General features: G+C 50.7%; 1 pseudogene; it reads right to left on the reverse strand.

Moving 5' to 3' along the window:
- The window catches only part of LOC149469381 (uncharacterized), an 80,294-nt pseudogene that overhangs the window by 39,742 nt on the left and 22,488 nt on the right, over nucleotides 1-18,064 (reverse strand).

Raw genomic sequence — 18,064 nt, forward strand, 5'->3', positions numbered from 1 at the left:
TTGCTGTGGGCCCCCCTATACTCTGCCTAATACTCTGGGGCCCGGATTATCCGCTGCTGCTGTGTGCTAGGACTGCTTTGCTGTGGGCCCCCCTATACTCTGTCTAATACTCCGGGGCCCGGATTATCCGCTGCTGCTGTGTGCTAGGACTGCCTGTTGTGGGCCCCCCTATACTCTTCCTAATACTCTGGGGCCCAGGTTATTCGCTGCTGCTGTGTGCTAGGACTACCTGTTATGGGCCCCCCTATACTCTGTCGAATACTCTGGGGCCCGGATTACCCGCTGTTGCTGTGTGCTAGGACTGCCTGTTGTGGGCCCCACAATACTCTGCCTAATACTCTGGGGCCCGGATTACCTGCTGTTGCTGTGTGCTAGGACTACCTGCTGTGGGCCCCACAATACTCTCCCTAATACTCTGGGGCCCGGATTACCCGCTGTTGCTGTGTGCTAGGACTGCCTGTTGTAGGCCCCCCTATACTCTGCCTAATACTCTGGGTCCCGGAAAACCCGCTGTTGCTGTGTGCTAGGACCACCTGCTTTGGGCCCCACGATACTCCTCCTAATTCTCTGGGGCCCGGATTACCCGCTGTTGCTGTGTGCTGAGGAGGGTCGCCCCCCTGCTGTCGTCTGCTGTTTGCCAGGACATCCCTGCTGGACCCGTGAGTGTCTGCACCCGTTTTATTCCCCTATGGACCGTCCATGAACTCTCCCCCCTTTCTCTTCCCTGTTTGGATTACAAACTGCCAGAGACTCTGACTTTGCCCCCTGGGGCCGGATTACAATTGTTTTGGGCCCTCTCCCTGCTCTTCCCCTACACTGGGCACTGAGACGCTACCTGCTGACCCCAATTGAGTGATTGTCATCTTTCAATAAAGCTTTGTGTGTTTATCATCTGCTCTGTGTGTTCTGTCCTGCCCCCCCCCCCCCGTCACAGGGGGTGTGTACTGTCCTGTCCTGGTATTTGGGGGTGTTTGTCCTGTCCTGCCTACCCCCGTCACAGGGGGTGTGTACTGTCCTGTCCTGGTATTTGGGGGTGTGTACTGTCCTGTCCTGGTATTTGGGGGTGTTTGTCCTGTCCTGGTATTTGGGGGTGTTTGTCCTGTCCTGCCTACCCCCTTCACAGGGGGTGTGTACTGTCCTGTCCTGGTATTTGGGGGTGTTTGTCCTGTCCTGGTATTTGGGGGTGTTTGTCCTGTCCTGGTATTTGGGGTGTTAGTGCTGTCCTGGTATTTGGGGGTGTTTGTGCTGTCCTGGTATTTGGGGGTGTTTGTCCTGTCCTGGTATTTGGGGGTGTTTGTACCGTCCTGGTATTTGGGGGTGTTTGTACCGTCCTGGTATTTGGGGGTGTTTGTCCTGTCCTGGTATTTGGGGGAGTCCCGTCCTGGTATTTGGGGGTGTTTGTCCTGTCCTGGTATTTGGGGTGTTTGTACTGTCCTGGTATTTGGGGGAGTCCCGTCCTGGTATTTGGGGGTGTTTGTCCTGTCCTGGTATTTGGGGTGTTTGTACTGTCCTGGTATTTGGGGGAGTCCCGTCCTGGTATTTGGGGGTGTTTGTACTATCCTGGCATTTGGGGGTATTTATACTGCTCTGGTATTTGGGGGTGTTTGTACCGTCCTGGTATTTGGGGGTGTTTGTCCTGTCCTGGTATTTGGGGGTGTCCCATCCTGGTATTGGGGGTGTCCTGTCCTGGTATTGGGGGATGTCCTGGTATTGGGAGTGTCCTGGTATTTGGGGGTGTCCTGGTATTGGGGGGTGTCCTGGTATTTGGGGGTGTCCTGGTATTGGGGGTGTCCTGGTATTTGGGGGTGTCCTGGTATTGGGGGTGTCCTGGTATTTGGGGGTGTCATGTCCTGGTATTTGGGGGTGTCCTGGTATTGGGGGGTGTCCTGGTATTGGGGGTGTCCTGGTATTTGGGAGTGTCCTGGTATTGGGGGTGTCGTGGTTTTGGGGGTGTCCTGGTATTGGGGGTGTCCTGGTATTGGGGGTGTCCTGTCCTGGTATTTGGGGGTGTCCTGGTATTGGGGGTGTCCTGGTATTGGGGGTGTCCTGTCCTGGTATTGGGGGTGTCCTGGTATCTTAGCCCCCCAGAAATGTGCTGTGCAGTGAGAAGTACAAGCTGTGTACACCCCATGATCTCCCCATAGTCTGCAGACGATATAACGGTCACACACAGCAATCAATATCCACTTATTGGGGTCCTTTTCCCATAAACATGGAGCGGGAGACATTTTGGTGAAATTTATAACTAACTTTGAGGTTACTTTATATATTTTATAGCCGAAAGTACAAAATATCGTTTTTCTTAAAAATTTTTGGTCTTTTTTTGTTTATGGCGTGAAAAATAAAAAGCGCACAGGTGATGACATCCCACCGACAGAAAGCTCTATTTGTGTGAAGAAAGGACGGATATTTAGTTTGGGTGCAGCGTTGCACGACCGCACAATTGTCAGTTACATAAAGAGGCGTGGCCATGAAGGGGTGTACATCCTGCGTAGGGGGAGGGGATAAGGACACAAATTGGCGCTTTATTCTCATGGAGATCACATGGTTATTACTAGGAGGAGACGGAAACATTTGCTGGGTATTGGAGCTTTTGTGAGATGGATGGATTGGATGGCGACTGATTTGTATGGAGACATAATATAGAGCGGGAGGAATCCATGGTGTATTGTCACATGTATGAATGCAGGATTGGGGTACTATCCATGTATTAGGGGGACCAATGACACCTTGGCTAGTATTGTAGATGAATCTGGGGGCGTCGGGGGCAATCTTCTTATGTTTATGGCCCTTTAGGGCAGATGTGATTTCTATGTATTTTATGGGAGATTTTCTCTGTATATTGGGAGTTTCCATCTTGTTGTATCATGAATGTAGTATGGAAGATGAGTCCTATGTACTAGGAATGGTCATTGGAAGGACAGAATAGGAGCCACATGATTGGCTGGCCAACCCCGTGACAGTATAGACTAGTGGGTGACATTGATTGAGATCTGCCCGCTGTGTGTATACAATCACCCGGCTAATGCCTAATATCAGGGGACAAAATGTGCCAGCATTCATATCAGAATAAGGGAAAATGGCCGCCGGAGGAGGGACAGGTGGGCTACAATAAAATGGAGGGAGATCTAATCCACTGTAATGTGATAACTGTGCGTACATTGTATTAGACTAAAGGAAAATGGCCGCCGGAGGAAGGACAGGCGGGCTACAAAAAAATGGTGGGAGATCTAATCCACTGTAATGTAATAACTGTGCATACATTGACAATAGAAGTTTAGGAGCCGCCATCGTCTTTTGTTTTTCAGTTTTTTTCCCCTGTTTTATGCTATTCAGCTTTTTTCTGACCAGCACCATCTAGTGTCTGCTCTCCATGCTGCAGTCTCTGTATAAATCTGTCTGTAGTCACTTCCTGTCTAGTGTCACTTCCTGTCCCGGGAACACTTTCCTCCTTTCAGCCATTTTAGATCGGCTTCCAGAAGTTCCTGTGATTGTCGGTCTCCATCCTGAACACACGGCCACCATAGGGCCAGCATGGGATCTTCTCCATGTCAGAGCACACGGGTAAGTCAGGTGGATCTCCTATTCCTGGTCCCGGCTCCTGTCCCTGCTATAGACAGATCAATATTCTGGTGTCTCTTGTTACTAAATGTAGATTGCCCCGCCCTGTGTCATTATACAAGGAGGGGGGGGATTGTCCCGAGTGTATATTTGTTCAAATCAACTAGTCTACCTCCTGGTTTACTTCAGGACTGGTGTCTAGTCTTGTATGGTCGGCTGTGGTGTCTGTGGTCGGTGTTCGGACGGGGAAGTGGTAGTCTAACGGAAGTCCTCAAGCGCAGTCTGGGTCGGTTCCGTTACATTGGTGGCAAGGTTGTGCTTCCTGGCTGTGAACACGTCCAAACCACTACCGGGATTCAAGATCAGGAAAGTAGATGTCGGTCACCCCAGTGGAGATGTGGACCTGGCATCAGAGTTCCCGGGGCTGCTGCAGATCGTTCTTGCAGAATACCCCAGGACTGTGTCTGTGGATGAGTACCTGGAGCTCAGACAGTGGATTCAGGTGGAGCTTTAGAGTGGAACCCTCCAGGTTGCTGTTATGTACAAGGGCAAGTGCTATACAACCCCAGGGGAACGGGCCAGGGACCATAGGAAGTTACGGATGCCATTCCTGGGAGAGCGACCCCAGGAGCAATGGGTGACTGAGTTGGACAGGCTGGTCCAGCAGGAGATAGAGCTGGACAACCGATATCGGTCTCTGTAATGGCATGAAAAGCAGAAATATTTAGGAGTGACAACAGAATGCTCTCTGAAGGGATAGGACTTTGGTGGTCCTGGATTGCTGTGGGAGAGCCTTACAAATCATTTTGTGTTTGGCAATGAAGGAGAACCTACCCTGGAGGACCTGCGAGAATACAGAGAGGCTATGTTCGGTCTCACAGGGGTCTCAGAGCTTGAATCAGATCTGGAATACCTACTGATGAAAGAACAGGATCTGGAAAGGGCATACAGGCAACTGCTAAAACATGTTCAGCAGCATGCCCAAGTATCGGCAGTGGAAATTCCAGAGATTGCTGTCCCCAAATCTGAAGTGCTGACTAAAGGGCAGAGCTCTGCTAGCCTCTGCCCAGCACTGGTAACATCGTCTGGGTTCCACGGACAGGAGATGGCAAATGCCTATTCCCAGATACCAGTTCCAGAGACTGGGGATTTGATTGACTTTTCTGAGGAGGAGGATCCAGTCATCGCACCTCCAGCAGAAGAGCTGTCATCAGGACATGGCGTGGTTGACCTCTGCCCACAACAATCAGCACCGCAGGAGCTACAGGAAGAGGATGCAATCGGCACCTCACAACTGCATGAGGATGTCCGTGGATGGGACTTCGGTCTCCACTGACACAACCCCAGAAAAGGGTCTGGCATTGGGACAGGAGGATGTCAGCCTTACTTTGCGAACACTGAGGGATGTCCATCAAGTCAAAGTGGATAAGAATACAGTCACCACCTGGATACCCCGGGGATGCTGGGCAGTCGGCCCAGATCCCCCACAGCATGATGGAGTCGGCCCAGCCACCCTGTCTTCTCTCCAGTGGCTGAGGCTGAGAGGACTTCAGGGAGAAGGACCAGTCCGTACTTCTCCCCAGCGGTGGGTATGTTCTACAAGAGAGGCAGAGGTTGGCTGAGTGAGTATTGCTATGTTTGGGACAATTTGTTTGGGGTACTGTGTGGGTGCTGGCATTGGGGGACTGGAAGTACAGACTAACTTCAGAGTCAACCTGTTTGGGGTCCCCTGCCAAAAGGGGAGATATGTGATGGGAGTCACTTTGGGTGGGGGGCCCATGGAACCCAGCTTACTTTGGAGAGGTGGGGAGACCCCTGTCTCAGCTCCCCATATCCCTCTTATGTGTAAGTCACCCTGTGCCTGTTAGGGGTGCAGGGTGAGATGTCCTGATATTGTGTAGACATGTCTAGGTGGGGTGGGGGGTTGTTCATTGTTTAATGCCATGTGGTTGCATCTCATTGTTCTATTGTTTGTCTGGCTTGGGAGCAAACTATTATGGGATGTATGTGTTTGTGTGTATTGGTTGGTGGGGGGGTCTTCAGCGGCCCTCCCTCCTGATGGGACTGTCTGCTGGTGTGAAGTTTGAATACCTTTTGTGTCTCCTGTTAATAAATGTAGATTCAATACTGTATATATAATCCTCCTGCGCTCAATGGAGTCCCTGAAATACTAAGCGGCTAGCACTCAAACTGGTACCCAACAGTCAAAAGATCAATATCATGTGATAGGTTAGTGCAGCGCTACAAACATAAGAGCATAATAAAAAACATATAATAATAGACACAATATGAATGGCACACATCTCATAGTGCAATAAGGTGACCATGTGATGATAAAACAGAATAGATGTGAACATATGTGGCCCAAGCCCCACTCAGTAATGTGAGAAGTGAGTACTATATAGGTATGAGAAGTGAGTACACAAAGTACATCACACGATATGATGGCGCTCAGCTGAAGACAGAACACAATGTAGGTGAGAACACAGTAAGCTTCAAGTGGAGTCACATCGCTGTATAAACGTTCATTAGGCTATAAGGTGGTGCTCAAGCTCAAAGCAGTAGAAAATGCAATAAAGGTGATCACACGATAAACGTCAAGTGATGGTGAGCGACTCTCCTCCTGTGGCTAAATTGCCCCCTCACCTCCACTCAGCAGCCCAAAGGGCCTGTACGGCTTTAAGATCACTCAGGATCTTGATCCAAAATTGCAGAAATCACCAGCAAGTCTCCCATGGACATCTCATCCGGTAAGGTAAGTAATCAGGGTACACTGGCTCCTGGTCTCAGCAGGATAAACCTCTCAACCGGGTGATAAAAGCACAGGAAGAATCTCTCAGAGCATATAAAGCCATACAATAGGTGCTTTTATTAAAAAAGTAAAGTTGTAAACTCACATGCTGTATAAGAAGCCACCATTCCATAGGGATGTATGGGTGTACTGCATGGGTTTCCTATTCACATTCAAGGTAGGCTAAGATGGCGGCCGTACCGGACGTACGTCACCGCGGACCGGATGCTGCGTCACCGCGTATCTATGCGTTGCGTCACCGTCATGTGACTTCGTCAGGATCGTGACGACCATCACTTGAAGTTTATCATGTGATCCCCTTTATTGCATTTTCTTTGTGTACTCACTTATCATACCTATATAGTACTCACTTCTCACATTACTGAGTGGGGCTTGGGCCACATATGTTCACATCTATTCTGTTTTATCATCACATGGTCACCTTATTGCACTATGAGATGTGTGCCATTCATATTGTGTCTATTATTATATGTTTTTTATTATGCTGTTATGTTTGTAGCGCTACACTAACCTATCACATAATAAATGTAGATTGCCCCGCCCAGGGTCATTATGCAGGGAGGGGGGATTGTCCCCTGAGTGTATATATCTTGTATCTGTGTTCAAATAAACTAGTCTACCTCCTGGTTTACTTCAGGACTGGTGTCTAGTCTTGTATGGTCGGCTGTGGTGTCTGTGGTCGGTGTTCGGACGGGGAAGTGGTATTCTAACAGAAGTACTCAAGCGCAGTCTGGGTCAGTTCCGTTACAGCTGTGTATGGGGGAGGGGCAAGAAGCTAAGGAAGATATATATGGGGGAAGGGTGAGAAGCTAGGGAAGGGTGAGAAGTTAGGGAGGGATGTGTATGGGGGAGGGGTGAGAAGCTCAGAAGGGGTGTATGGGGGAGGGGATGAGAAGCTGGGAAGGGATATATATATATGGGGGAGGGGTGAGAAGCTGGGAGGGATGTGTATGAGAGAGGTTTGAGAAGCTGGGGGGGATGTGTATAGGGGAGGGGTGAGAAGCTGAGGACGGATGTGTATAGGGGAGCGGTGAGAAGCTGGGGAGAGATGTGTATGGGGGAGGGGTGAGAAGCTGAGGACGGATGTGTATGGGGGAGGGGTGAGAAGCTGAGGACGGATGTGTATGGGGGAGGGGTGAGAAGTTAGGGAGGGATGTGTATGGGGGAGGGGTGAGAAGCTCAGAAGGGGTGTATGGGGGAGGGGATGAGAAGCTGGGAAGGGATATATATATATGGGGGAGGGGTGAGAAGCTGGGAGGGATGTGTATGAGAGAGGTTTGAGAAGCTGAGGACGGATGTGTATAGGGGAGGGGTGAGAAGCTGAGGACGGATGTGTATAGGGGAGGGGTGAGAAGCTGAGGACGGATGTGTATGGGGGAGGGGTGAGAAGCTGAGGAGGGATGTGTATGGGGGAGGGGTGAGAAGCTGAGGAGGGATGTGTATGGGGGAGGGGTGAGAAGCTGAGGAGGGATGTGTATGGGGGAGGGGTGAGAAGCTGAGGAGGGATGTGTATGGGGGAGGGGTGAGAAGCTGAGGAGGGATGTGTATGGGGGAGGGGTGAGAAGCTGAGGAGGGATGTGTATGGGGGAGGGGTGAGAAGCTGAGGAAGGATGTGTATGGGGGAGGGGTGAGAATCTCCCTACATCTCCCCCTCATTGCTATCATCTCCCTGCTACTGCTCTCATCACCTCCCCACAATGCCTCTTCCTCTCCTCCTTCTCATTTTCCTCTCCTCCTTTCCCAAAATCCATTCACTATATCCCTCTGCTCCTCCCATACATTTGTATATTGAGTCCTCACTGCTTCCCTCACCGCTCTACGGCACCCACCACCTCCTCCTATTACTCCACTCTCCCACTGACCCAAACACCTCCACTAGTAGTTTCTCATGCTCCTGCACATCCCGCTCCCATGCCACCTTTCTCACCCTTCTCCTCCTCCTAACCGCGGGGGACATCTCCCCGCATCCTGGCCCTCCACCACCTTCCTCACCCGCACAACACCCTCCCGCCTCCACGTCCTGCCCCAACCCCCCACAACTTAGTATCTGTCCCCCTGCTCCCTAAAATCTCCCCCCCATTTTCATGTGCACTCCTGAATGCCCGATCGGTGTGCAACAAGCTCACCGCCATCCACAACCTCTTTGTTTCCCGCTCCCTCAACCTCCTAGCGATCACAGAAACCTGGATCCAGCCCACTGACTCTACCTCCCCTGCTGCACTGTCCTACGGAGGTCTCACCTGGACCCACTCACCCAGGCCCATCGGTCGCAAAGGTGGTGCGGTTGGTCTGCTCCAGTCACCGCAGAGCACCTTCCGAGTCCTCCCAAACCCCCCTCCTTATCCTTCTCCTCCTTCGAGGCCCACTGCGTCCGACTATTCTCCCCAACCCCCCTGAAGATTGCTGTGATATACCGGCCTCCTGGATCCATACCCCGCTTCCTGGATGACTTTTCCTCCTGGCTACCCTTCTTCCTCTCCTCTGAGCTACCCACCATCATCCTTGGGGATTTCAACATCCCTGTCAACCTCGACAACCCGGCCACATCCCATCTCCTCCACTTAACCTCCTCCTTTGCACTTGCACAGTGCATACAATCCACCACCCACTCCAATGGTAATATCCTTGATCTCGTCTTCTCCAACCGCTGCGCTCCCCACAACCTCACTAACACCCCCTTCCCTCTCTCTGACCACAACCTGATCACCTTCCCTATCTCCTCGTCCTCCAACGCCTACCCCTCCAAATGTCACACTACTACCAGCCGTAACCTCCGCAACCTTAACCCTGCCCCCCTCCACTCTGCAGCTGATCAACTCCACGACAGCATCCTCCCCCTGTCCTGCCCCGACTTGGCTATGACTGCCTACAACAACGCGCTGTCAACAGCTCTTGACTCACTAGCGCCTTTAACCACACGCAACATCAGACCCCGACTGCTCCAGCCCTGGCAGACTGATCACACCAAAACCCTCAAACGACACAGTCGTGCCCTGGAGCAACTATGGCGCAAAACCTAATCCCAACAAGCCTTCACCCGCTACAAATCTGCCTTCCACACCTACACCTCCTCCCTCCACGCAGCCAAACAAGCCTACTTCCTGATCCTCATCAAGGCCTTCTCCTCCAATCCTCGCCGACTCTTCTCCACCTTCAACTCTCTACTCTCGCCACCTCCACCCAGCACCTCACTCACTGCCCTTGAGATTGCCAATCACTTCAAAAACAAGATTGACACAATTCGCAAGGACATCGCCGTAACTCACACGCCCTCTCAACCCGTCCCCTCTCACACAGCTATCCCCTCATCACCCCTCTCCCTCGACATAACCCGCAGGGACTTTGTCGCTGCTCAAACTCCCTCCAACCCCCTTCCCCCTCACACAGCTACCCCCTCATCCCTCCTCTCTCTCGACATAACCCACAGGGACTTTGTCGCTGCTCAAACTCCCTCCAACCCCATTCCCCCTCACTCAACTACCCCCTCATCACCCCTCTCCCACGGCCCCACCACTGCTCTGACCCCCACTTCCACCCCACCCTACATTCCTCATACTGAAGCCCCCCTAACACTCCGCACCTTTGACCTTATTACCATCGAGGAAGCCTCCAAGATCCTCTCTGATGCCCACCTTACCACCTGCCCCCTCGACCCTATCCCCTCACAACTCCTATGACCTCCCTCCCCCTCCATCCTACGCTCCCTCACCCACATCTTTAATATCTCCCTCTCCTCCGGCACTTTCCCTTCCCCTCTGAAACATGCACACATCACCCCCCTACTTTAAAAGCCCTCACTGGACCCCAATGACCCGAACAACCTCAGACCCATCTCCCTGCTCCCATTTACATCTAAACTCCTTGAGCGCCTAGTCTACACCCGCCTAAGCTCTCACCTCAATGACAACAACCTCCTCGATCCCCTACAGTCCGGCTTCCGTCCCCTACACTCCACCGAAACCGCCTTACTGAAACTCTCCAACGACCTGCTAACCGCCAAAGCTAATGGCCACTATTCAGTGCTCCTACTCCTTGACCTCTCTGCGGCCTTCGACACAGTCGACCACTCCCTCCTCCTCAAAAAACTACACTCCCTTGGCCTCAGAGATTCTGCTCTCTCCTGGCTCACATCCTACCTGTCACAACGCTCTTTCAGCGTTACCTATAATGCTACCACCTCCCCCTCTCTCCCCCTCTCTGTTGGGGTCCCTCAAGGCTCTGTCCTCAGGCTCCTTCTCTTCTCCATCTACACCTCCTCCCTTGGCCAACTCATTCACTCTCACGGCTTCAACTACCACCTCTATGCCGACGACACACAAATCTATCTCTCAACCCCCCACCTCACCCCCTCGGTCTCCGCCTGAATCACAAGCCTACTGAGCGACATATCAGACTGGAAGTCGCTCTACTTCATTAAACTGAACCTCTCCAAAACCGAGTTTCTTGTCTCCCCCCCCCCCCCCCAGCCCGGACACCATCCCCCATTGACTTCTCCGTCACATCCAACAACGCCACCATCAAACCCGCCCTGCAGGCCAGAGTACTTGGTGTCATTCTGGACTCCAACCTATCCTTCCAGCCCCAAGTCCAATCTTTAACAAACTCGTGCAGACTCGACCTCCGCAACATCGCCAAAATCCGCACGTTCCTAACCCCAGAAACCACTAAACAGCTCATCCACTCCCTCATCATATCACGACTCGACTACTGCAACTCCCTCCTCACTGGCCTGCCTTGCCGCTGGCTATCCCCGCTTCAGTCGATCCTGAATACGGCTGCCAGACTCATCCACCTTACCAACCGCTCCATCTCCGCCACCCCCCTCTGCCAATCCTTCCACTGGCCTCCACCCCCCTCTGCCAATCTCTCCACTGGCCTCCACTCAGTGTCCGCCACCCCCCTCTGCCAATCCTTCCACTGACTTCCGATTGCACAACGGATCAAATTCAAAATCCTAACACTGACGTACAAAGCTGTCCACCATACTGCCCCGAACTACATCACTGACCTAATATCCAAGTACCGCCCATCACGCACACTCCGCTCCTCACAAGACCTCCTTCTCTCTAGTTCCCTGGTCTCCTCCTCCCATGCCCACCTCCAGGACTTCTCCAGGGTGTCACCCATCCTCTGGAACTCCCTGCCGCAACCCATCAGATTATCACCTACTCTCCTCTCCTTTAGGCACACCCTGAAAACCCATCTCTTCAGGGAAGCCTACCCCATCCCCTGCTAACCTGCTGACCTCCTCCACTCTTCCTACTACTCCATCCCCCACAGCTATCTCCTCCTGTGCCACCACTCCCCCCCCCCTCCTAGATTGTAAGCTCGAAAGAGCAGGGCCCTCAATCCCCTCGTGTTTTGCATTGTATTGGTATTGTTCTGTCACATGTTCTGTCCCCCTTTGTAATGTACAGCGCTGAGCGAACCATTGGAGCTTTATAAATACTGTATAATAATAATAATAATAATCTGGGGAGGGATGTGTATATGGGAGGGGTGAGAAGCTGAGGAGGGATGTGTATGGGGGAGGGGTGAGAAGCTGAGGAAGGATGTGTATGGGGGAGGGGCGAGAAGCTGGGAGGGATGTGTATGGGGGAGGGGCGAGAAGCTGGGAGGGATGTGTATGGGGGAGGGGCGAGAAGCTGGGAGGGATGTGTATGGGGAAGGGGTGAGAAGCTGAGGAAGGATGTGTATGGGGGAGGGGTGAGAAGCTGGGAGGGATGTGTATGGGGAAGGGGTGAGAAGCAGGGGAGGGGTGTGTATGGGGGAGAGGTGAGAAGCTCAGGAGGGATGCACATGGAGGAGGGGCGAGAATCTGGGGAAGGATGTGTATGGGGGAGGGGTGAGAAGCTGAGGAGGGATGTGTATGGGGGAGGGGTGAAAAGCTGAGGAGGGATGTGTATGGGGGAGGGGTGAAAAGCTGAGGAGGGATGTGTATGGGGGAGGGGCGAAAAGCTGAGGAGGGATGTGTATGGGGGAGGGGCGAGAAGCTGAGGAGGGATGTGTATGGGGGAGGGGTGAGAAGCTGGGGAGGGATGTGTATGGGGGAGGGGTGAGAAGCTGGGGAGGGATGTGTATGGGGGAGGGGTGAGAAGCTGAGGAGGGATGTGTATGGTATCTATACTCCCACTGTGAGAGTACCAGAAATGATACTATAGAGTATATAACATGTTTCAGTCCCTACATTCACTCCTCCCTTGATACTATAGCACTGTTATCTCTTGCTGAAGTTAAAGTAGAGCTCCACCCAAAAGGGGAAGTGCTGCTTTAACTAGTTGATGACCGCAGGTAGCCAAATGACGGTTGCACTGTGGCTGGCCAGTCCTGGGAGGCCGTCCTATGATGTCCTCCCAGAACGCGCTCTCCTGCGTGCCCCCCGTGATCTCCGTGATTGCCGTGTCCTATGACACGCTGGTCATCAGGAAATGCAATTGCCGGGTCTTGACTGCACTTTCCTCACCCTGTCAGAGCATGAGGAAAGTACTGCTGGCAGTTGTCAGAGGAGGGATCGGCATCGATCATTGATGATCAGTGCCTTGAGGATCGGTGCCCAGCAGAGCCACCTACCAGTGCCGCCCACAAGTGCCCAGCAGTGTCACCCACCTTTGCCCAGCAGTGCCGCCAGTCAGTGCCCAGCAGTGCTGCCTATGAGTGCCGACTATCAGTACCCATCATCAGTGCTGCCTATCAGTGCCAGCTCATCAGTGTCACCTATCAGTGCCGCCTATCAGTGCAGCCTCATCAACGCACATCAGTGAAGTAGAACAATTACCTGTTTGCTAAATTTTAAAATAGAAACAAACTTTTTTTTTTCAAATTTTTTGAAAAATGTATTAATGAATCTTAATGTATGAAGATATTATTTGTAGTGTACAAATTACAACCTGTATGTTACCTCTAAGGGTTGTACCCCTTCTGACTTACTGTTTGTCAAGACTCTAGAAGTAGCTCTATAGGTCCACAGTTTGGGGTTCCACAGGGTGCGGGATCTAAGCTCCAGTCTGCTTGTTCACCAGAGCCCCTGATGGTGGGGATGGACTTGGAGCAGGCTGAGACCAGGTCGCGGCCCCCAGGTATGTCCAGGAGACCGCTAGTGTCACATACTTTAGTAGTGAGCCTGACGTGAAGAGGCAGAGCAGACCAGAGCAGGATGCGGATGGATCCGTGCGGCAGGTAGCGGAGTCAGGCAGGCCGGGTTTTGTATCCAAGAAGGCAGAGAAGACCAGAGAAGTAGGCAGAAGGATAGTCGGGTCACAGGCCAGGTTCAGCAACAGGAGGCCAGAATGATCAGGAGCAGCCAGAAGAATATCCAGAGACAAGCCAGGGGTCAAGGCAGGAGAAGGTCAATGGTAGTCAGGAGCAGGCTAGGTTCGGCAACAGGAAACAACTCAGAGTCAGGAATCACAGGCAAAGGAATAAGACCATACGGCAATTTGGATCCTGCAGTGGCCAGTTTAAATAGCCCGCCCAGCGCCGAAAGGCGTGCCTAGGTCCTAGTGCCTGCCCGGTGCTGTCATTGGTGACAGGTGCGCCTGGGTCTTAGTGCCCGCCTGCCTGTATGTCTTATTGGGATGCTGCGCATGCACATATTTATGCGATCTTCCCTGACATTGCCCCCCCCTTATGGGCAGCCTCTGGTGCCCAATTGGCTCCTCTTTTGCGGGTGACTGCGAAAAAATTCCTGAACTAGGTCTGTGGCATGAACATTCTGAGCTGGTTCCCATGAGTTTTCCTCCGGACCATACCCCTTCCACTTAATAAGGTACTGTGTCTGACCCCTCCTTTTCCTACAGTCCACAACAGCCTTGACCTCAAATTCCTCTTCCCTGTCCACGTCTATGGACTCGGCGCGCCTTGACCTATGACTAGGAAATGGATCGGGTACGGCAGGTTTCAACAGTGACACGTGGAAAACTGGGTGTACTCTAATGGACTCCGGAAGTGCCAATTCATATGTGACTTTAATTCTGAGTCTTATCAAGAATGGGCCCACAAACCTTGGTGCCAACTTCCTCGAAGGGCACGCCATCTTCAGATTAGTTGTAGCCAGCCAGACCTGGTCTCCCAGATGCAGAATCAGTTCTTCCCTTCTCTTTCTGTCGAAGACCCTCTTGTTGTCTTCCTGGGCTTTTGCGACCGCCTCTTGTAACAATTTATTGTTAGAGACAAAGAAATTTAGTATATTCTGAGCAGCAGGAACGGAAGTTTCTGGGACCAGGTCAGGTAAAAAGGTAGGGTGGAACCCATAGTTAGCAAAAAATGGTGACTGTTTAGTGGCAGAATGGCTAACATTGTTATATGCGAACTCTGCCAGAGGTAAGATTGCCACCCAGTAGTCTTGGAGGAAGGATGTGTAACAACTGATGTATTGTTCCAGGGTCTGATTGGTTCGTTCGGTTTGCCCGTTTGTTTATTTGTGGGTGGTAGGCAGAGGAAAAGGATAACTTGATTTCCAGGGTTTCGCATAGCGCTTTCCAAAATCTCGAAGTAAATTGTACCCTTCGGTCCGAGACAATGTTCACAGGAACTCCATGGAGTCTTACGATTTCTTTAATGAAAATCCGAGCAGTCTCAGAAGCAGAGGGTGTATTCCTTAGTGGCAAAAATTGGGCCATTTTTGATAACCGGTCCACAACCACAAAAATAGCAGTATGTCCTTGGGAAGGCGGAAGTTCCACTATAAAGTCCATGGATATCATTTTCCAAGGCCTATCAGGCACTGGTAGAGGTTTAAGTAAACCCCAGGCCTTGTTTCGAGTGGTCTTGTTCCGATTGCAGATGGCACAAGTCCTTACATATGTTTTGCAATCCTTAGCCATATTCGGCCACCAGAACAAGCGTTGGGCCAATTCCAATGTCTTGGAAACCCTGAAGTGACCTGCTTAATGGGTGATCATGGCAGTAACCCAGAACAAGAATTCGTGCCTCTTCGGGTACCAAAATTTGCTCCCCTTTCCATAAAAGCCCTTCCCTGTTTTGTACAGTGATTCCAGGTGGACTAGAGGCTCCTACTGAGGCCTGCTGCAATTGAGACAGAAGTTCAGACTTTAATAGCAAGAAATTCCCTGCTGGTAGATTGGTGTCCAGTTTTGGAGATTCTTTTGGATCCTCGAACATACGTGAAAGCGCATCTGGTTTAGTGTTTTTGAATCCTGGCCTGTAGGTGATGTGAAAAATGAATCTGGAGAAAAACAGTTCCCATCTAGCTTGGCGTGGTTTGTGACGTTTAGCAGTCCTTAAATATTCTAAATTCTTGTGATTGCTATATATCAGAATTGGATGTATGGCCCCTTCCAGCAGGTATCTCCATTCCTCCAGTGCTGTCTTTATTGCCAAGAGTTCTCGGTCCCCAATGTCATAGTTCCTTTCAGCTGAGGTAAGTTTCCTAGAGAAGAAGGCTACCGGATGAATTAGTTCCTTCAGGCCTTTCCTTCATGAAAGAACTGCCCCTACTGCGTTTTAGGACGCATCTACTTCCAAGGTGTAAGGAAGAGAGGAGTCTGCATGGCTTAAGATGGGGGCTGCTGTGGAGCCTGAGCATGGCGGCAAGAGAGAGACTGATGTAGGATCTCCCTCTGTAAGGCAGTCACCTTCCCCTCAATACGCCCCGTGAATGCTGCTGGAGATGCCTAGGATTCCCTACCTGTAAGTGGGATCCCACCGGTGAAGTGGGGAGGACGGAGTGTCGTGGGTCGTTTGAGGTGGGATGGCTGGAGACTCCTGTCTGAGATAGAGAGCAGCTGGGAGCCCGGAGGATGCAGGGCGGCCACGTGACCCCCGCAAGGGATCTCTGGGAGGAAGAGAAGCCGGCCGGCATTCCCAAGCAGAAGGGAGGCATCGGCTTCTCACTGACAGCTGTGAGTGGAGACAGATACAAGCAGGACCCTGACACCGACTTAACAGAGAAGCACTCTGCCTGCTATCTGTCAAAGAGATCAGGTGAAGGAAGAGGAATGTGACCTGGAGGAATCCCCCTAGAAGGGAAATAAAGACAGACAACAGAGAAGGAACCTGGAGAATCGCCTCACTGAAAAAGCAGCTGGAAGGAGGGTGAGTGATAATGTCTGGACTGTATACTGATCCTGTATGTGGAATATAGAGGTTGAAGCAAAGAAGGAACACACGGAGGAATAGGGGGATTCCCAAGGGGACAGAAGAAAATTTTAATTCTCCCAAGGATAATTTTTAGCACAGGTCCTAGAGCTTAGAGAAAAGGGACTGAATTTATAATAAATATGAAGAGCAAACATAGTAAAGGGAGTGGTCCCAAGCACCCCCAATCTGGAACGATTAGGAAATATACGTCCCAGGGAAATGTGACCCCAGAAAGATCTCAGAAGGCTTCTGAAAGGAGTATAATGGAAAACAGCCTAGATAAGAGCACCAGGTCTTCTGAGGAAATGAACAATAATAATCAACAAACATCAGAGGGAATAAAGTCCAGAGAAAATGAAGGAGAATTACAAATCCCAAATAAAAAGGAGATGGCAGAAATGTTTAAAAATCTGGAAAAATCTATTAAACAAGAGATGGGGATTATCCGGAACGATTTGGGACATTTATTATCCAGAGTAGAAGAAAAGGAGGAAAAAATTAAAAAACATGCTCAAGCTATTCCAGAGTTAAAAAATCAGATAATGGAGATGAGGAAAGAACAATAAAAGCCGCAATATAACTTGGAGATACAAGGTAACAAGCATAGGAAACATAATCTTAGGATAAAAGGAGTCCCGGAACTCACACAAGGAGAAGATTTAAAAGGGACAATATGTAAAATCTTAAACTCCATTACGGATAAACCCAGTACCGAGAAATATAAATTGGACAATGTATATAGGATAGGAAGGTTCCAACGGGATCGGGTGGAAGAGAAACCGAGAGATGTAGTTGTACAATTCTATAAATATGGAGATAGAGAAGAGGTATGGAAGAAGACAAAAGGAAGAGCCAGTATTATATATGGAGGAAAAAATATACAAGTTTTTGCAGACCTGACAGCTGAAACATTGTGGAGAAAGAGATCACTGAAACCACTTCTAGAACAGATGAAAAAACAGAATATACAATATAGACGGAGTAGCCCGACGTGTTTAATGGGATGGAAGAATGGAGTCACTGCATACCTGAGATTTCCTGAAGAACTAAGAGACTTTTTTGATAAACTTAATATTCAGAAAATAGAGATCCCAGGTTGGGAGGAGGAAGAAGGGATAAGTGCTATGAGAAAAGAGGAATGGCAGCTAGTTAGAAGGAGAAATAGAGAAATGACAGATAGGGGGGCATTGGGGGAATGGAGGGAAGGTGAGCCGCACATGGTCAGAGACCAACCCCAGGGTTAAAAATCAAACGTGGCATTAGGTCCACAAATGATTAGAAGGCAAATAGTAGGCCTAATGGGGGGGGGGGAAGGAGGGGGGAGATGGGGACGGATGGGAGGGGGGGAATAGGGGGGTGGATACTCTGCGAGATAAGAGAAATAGGAAAGAGGAAGGGCAGGAGGATGAAGGAATTAAAAGGAGTAGGGTAAGATGGAAGAAATCCAATTTATAACTTCTAATGTAAAGGGGTTGTGTTGTCCCGGGAAGAGATTTAGGTTATTTAAAGAACTACAACATAGAACATCTTCGGTGGTATTTCTACAGGAAACACACTTAGAGGTGGAGTCAATGGTTAGGCTGAAGACTAGAT

This window comes from Staurois parvus, unplaced genomic scaffold, assembly GCF_062004578.1.
Source record: "Staurois parvus isolate SC_StPar_1 unplaced genomic scaffold, SC_StPar_1.0 ptg000072l, whole genome shotgun sequence".
NCBI lineage: Eukaryota > Metazoa > Chordata > Amphibia > Anura > Ranidae > Staurois > Staurois parvus.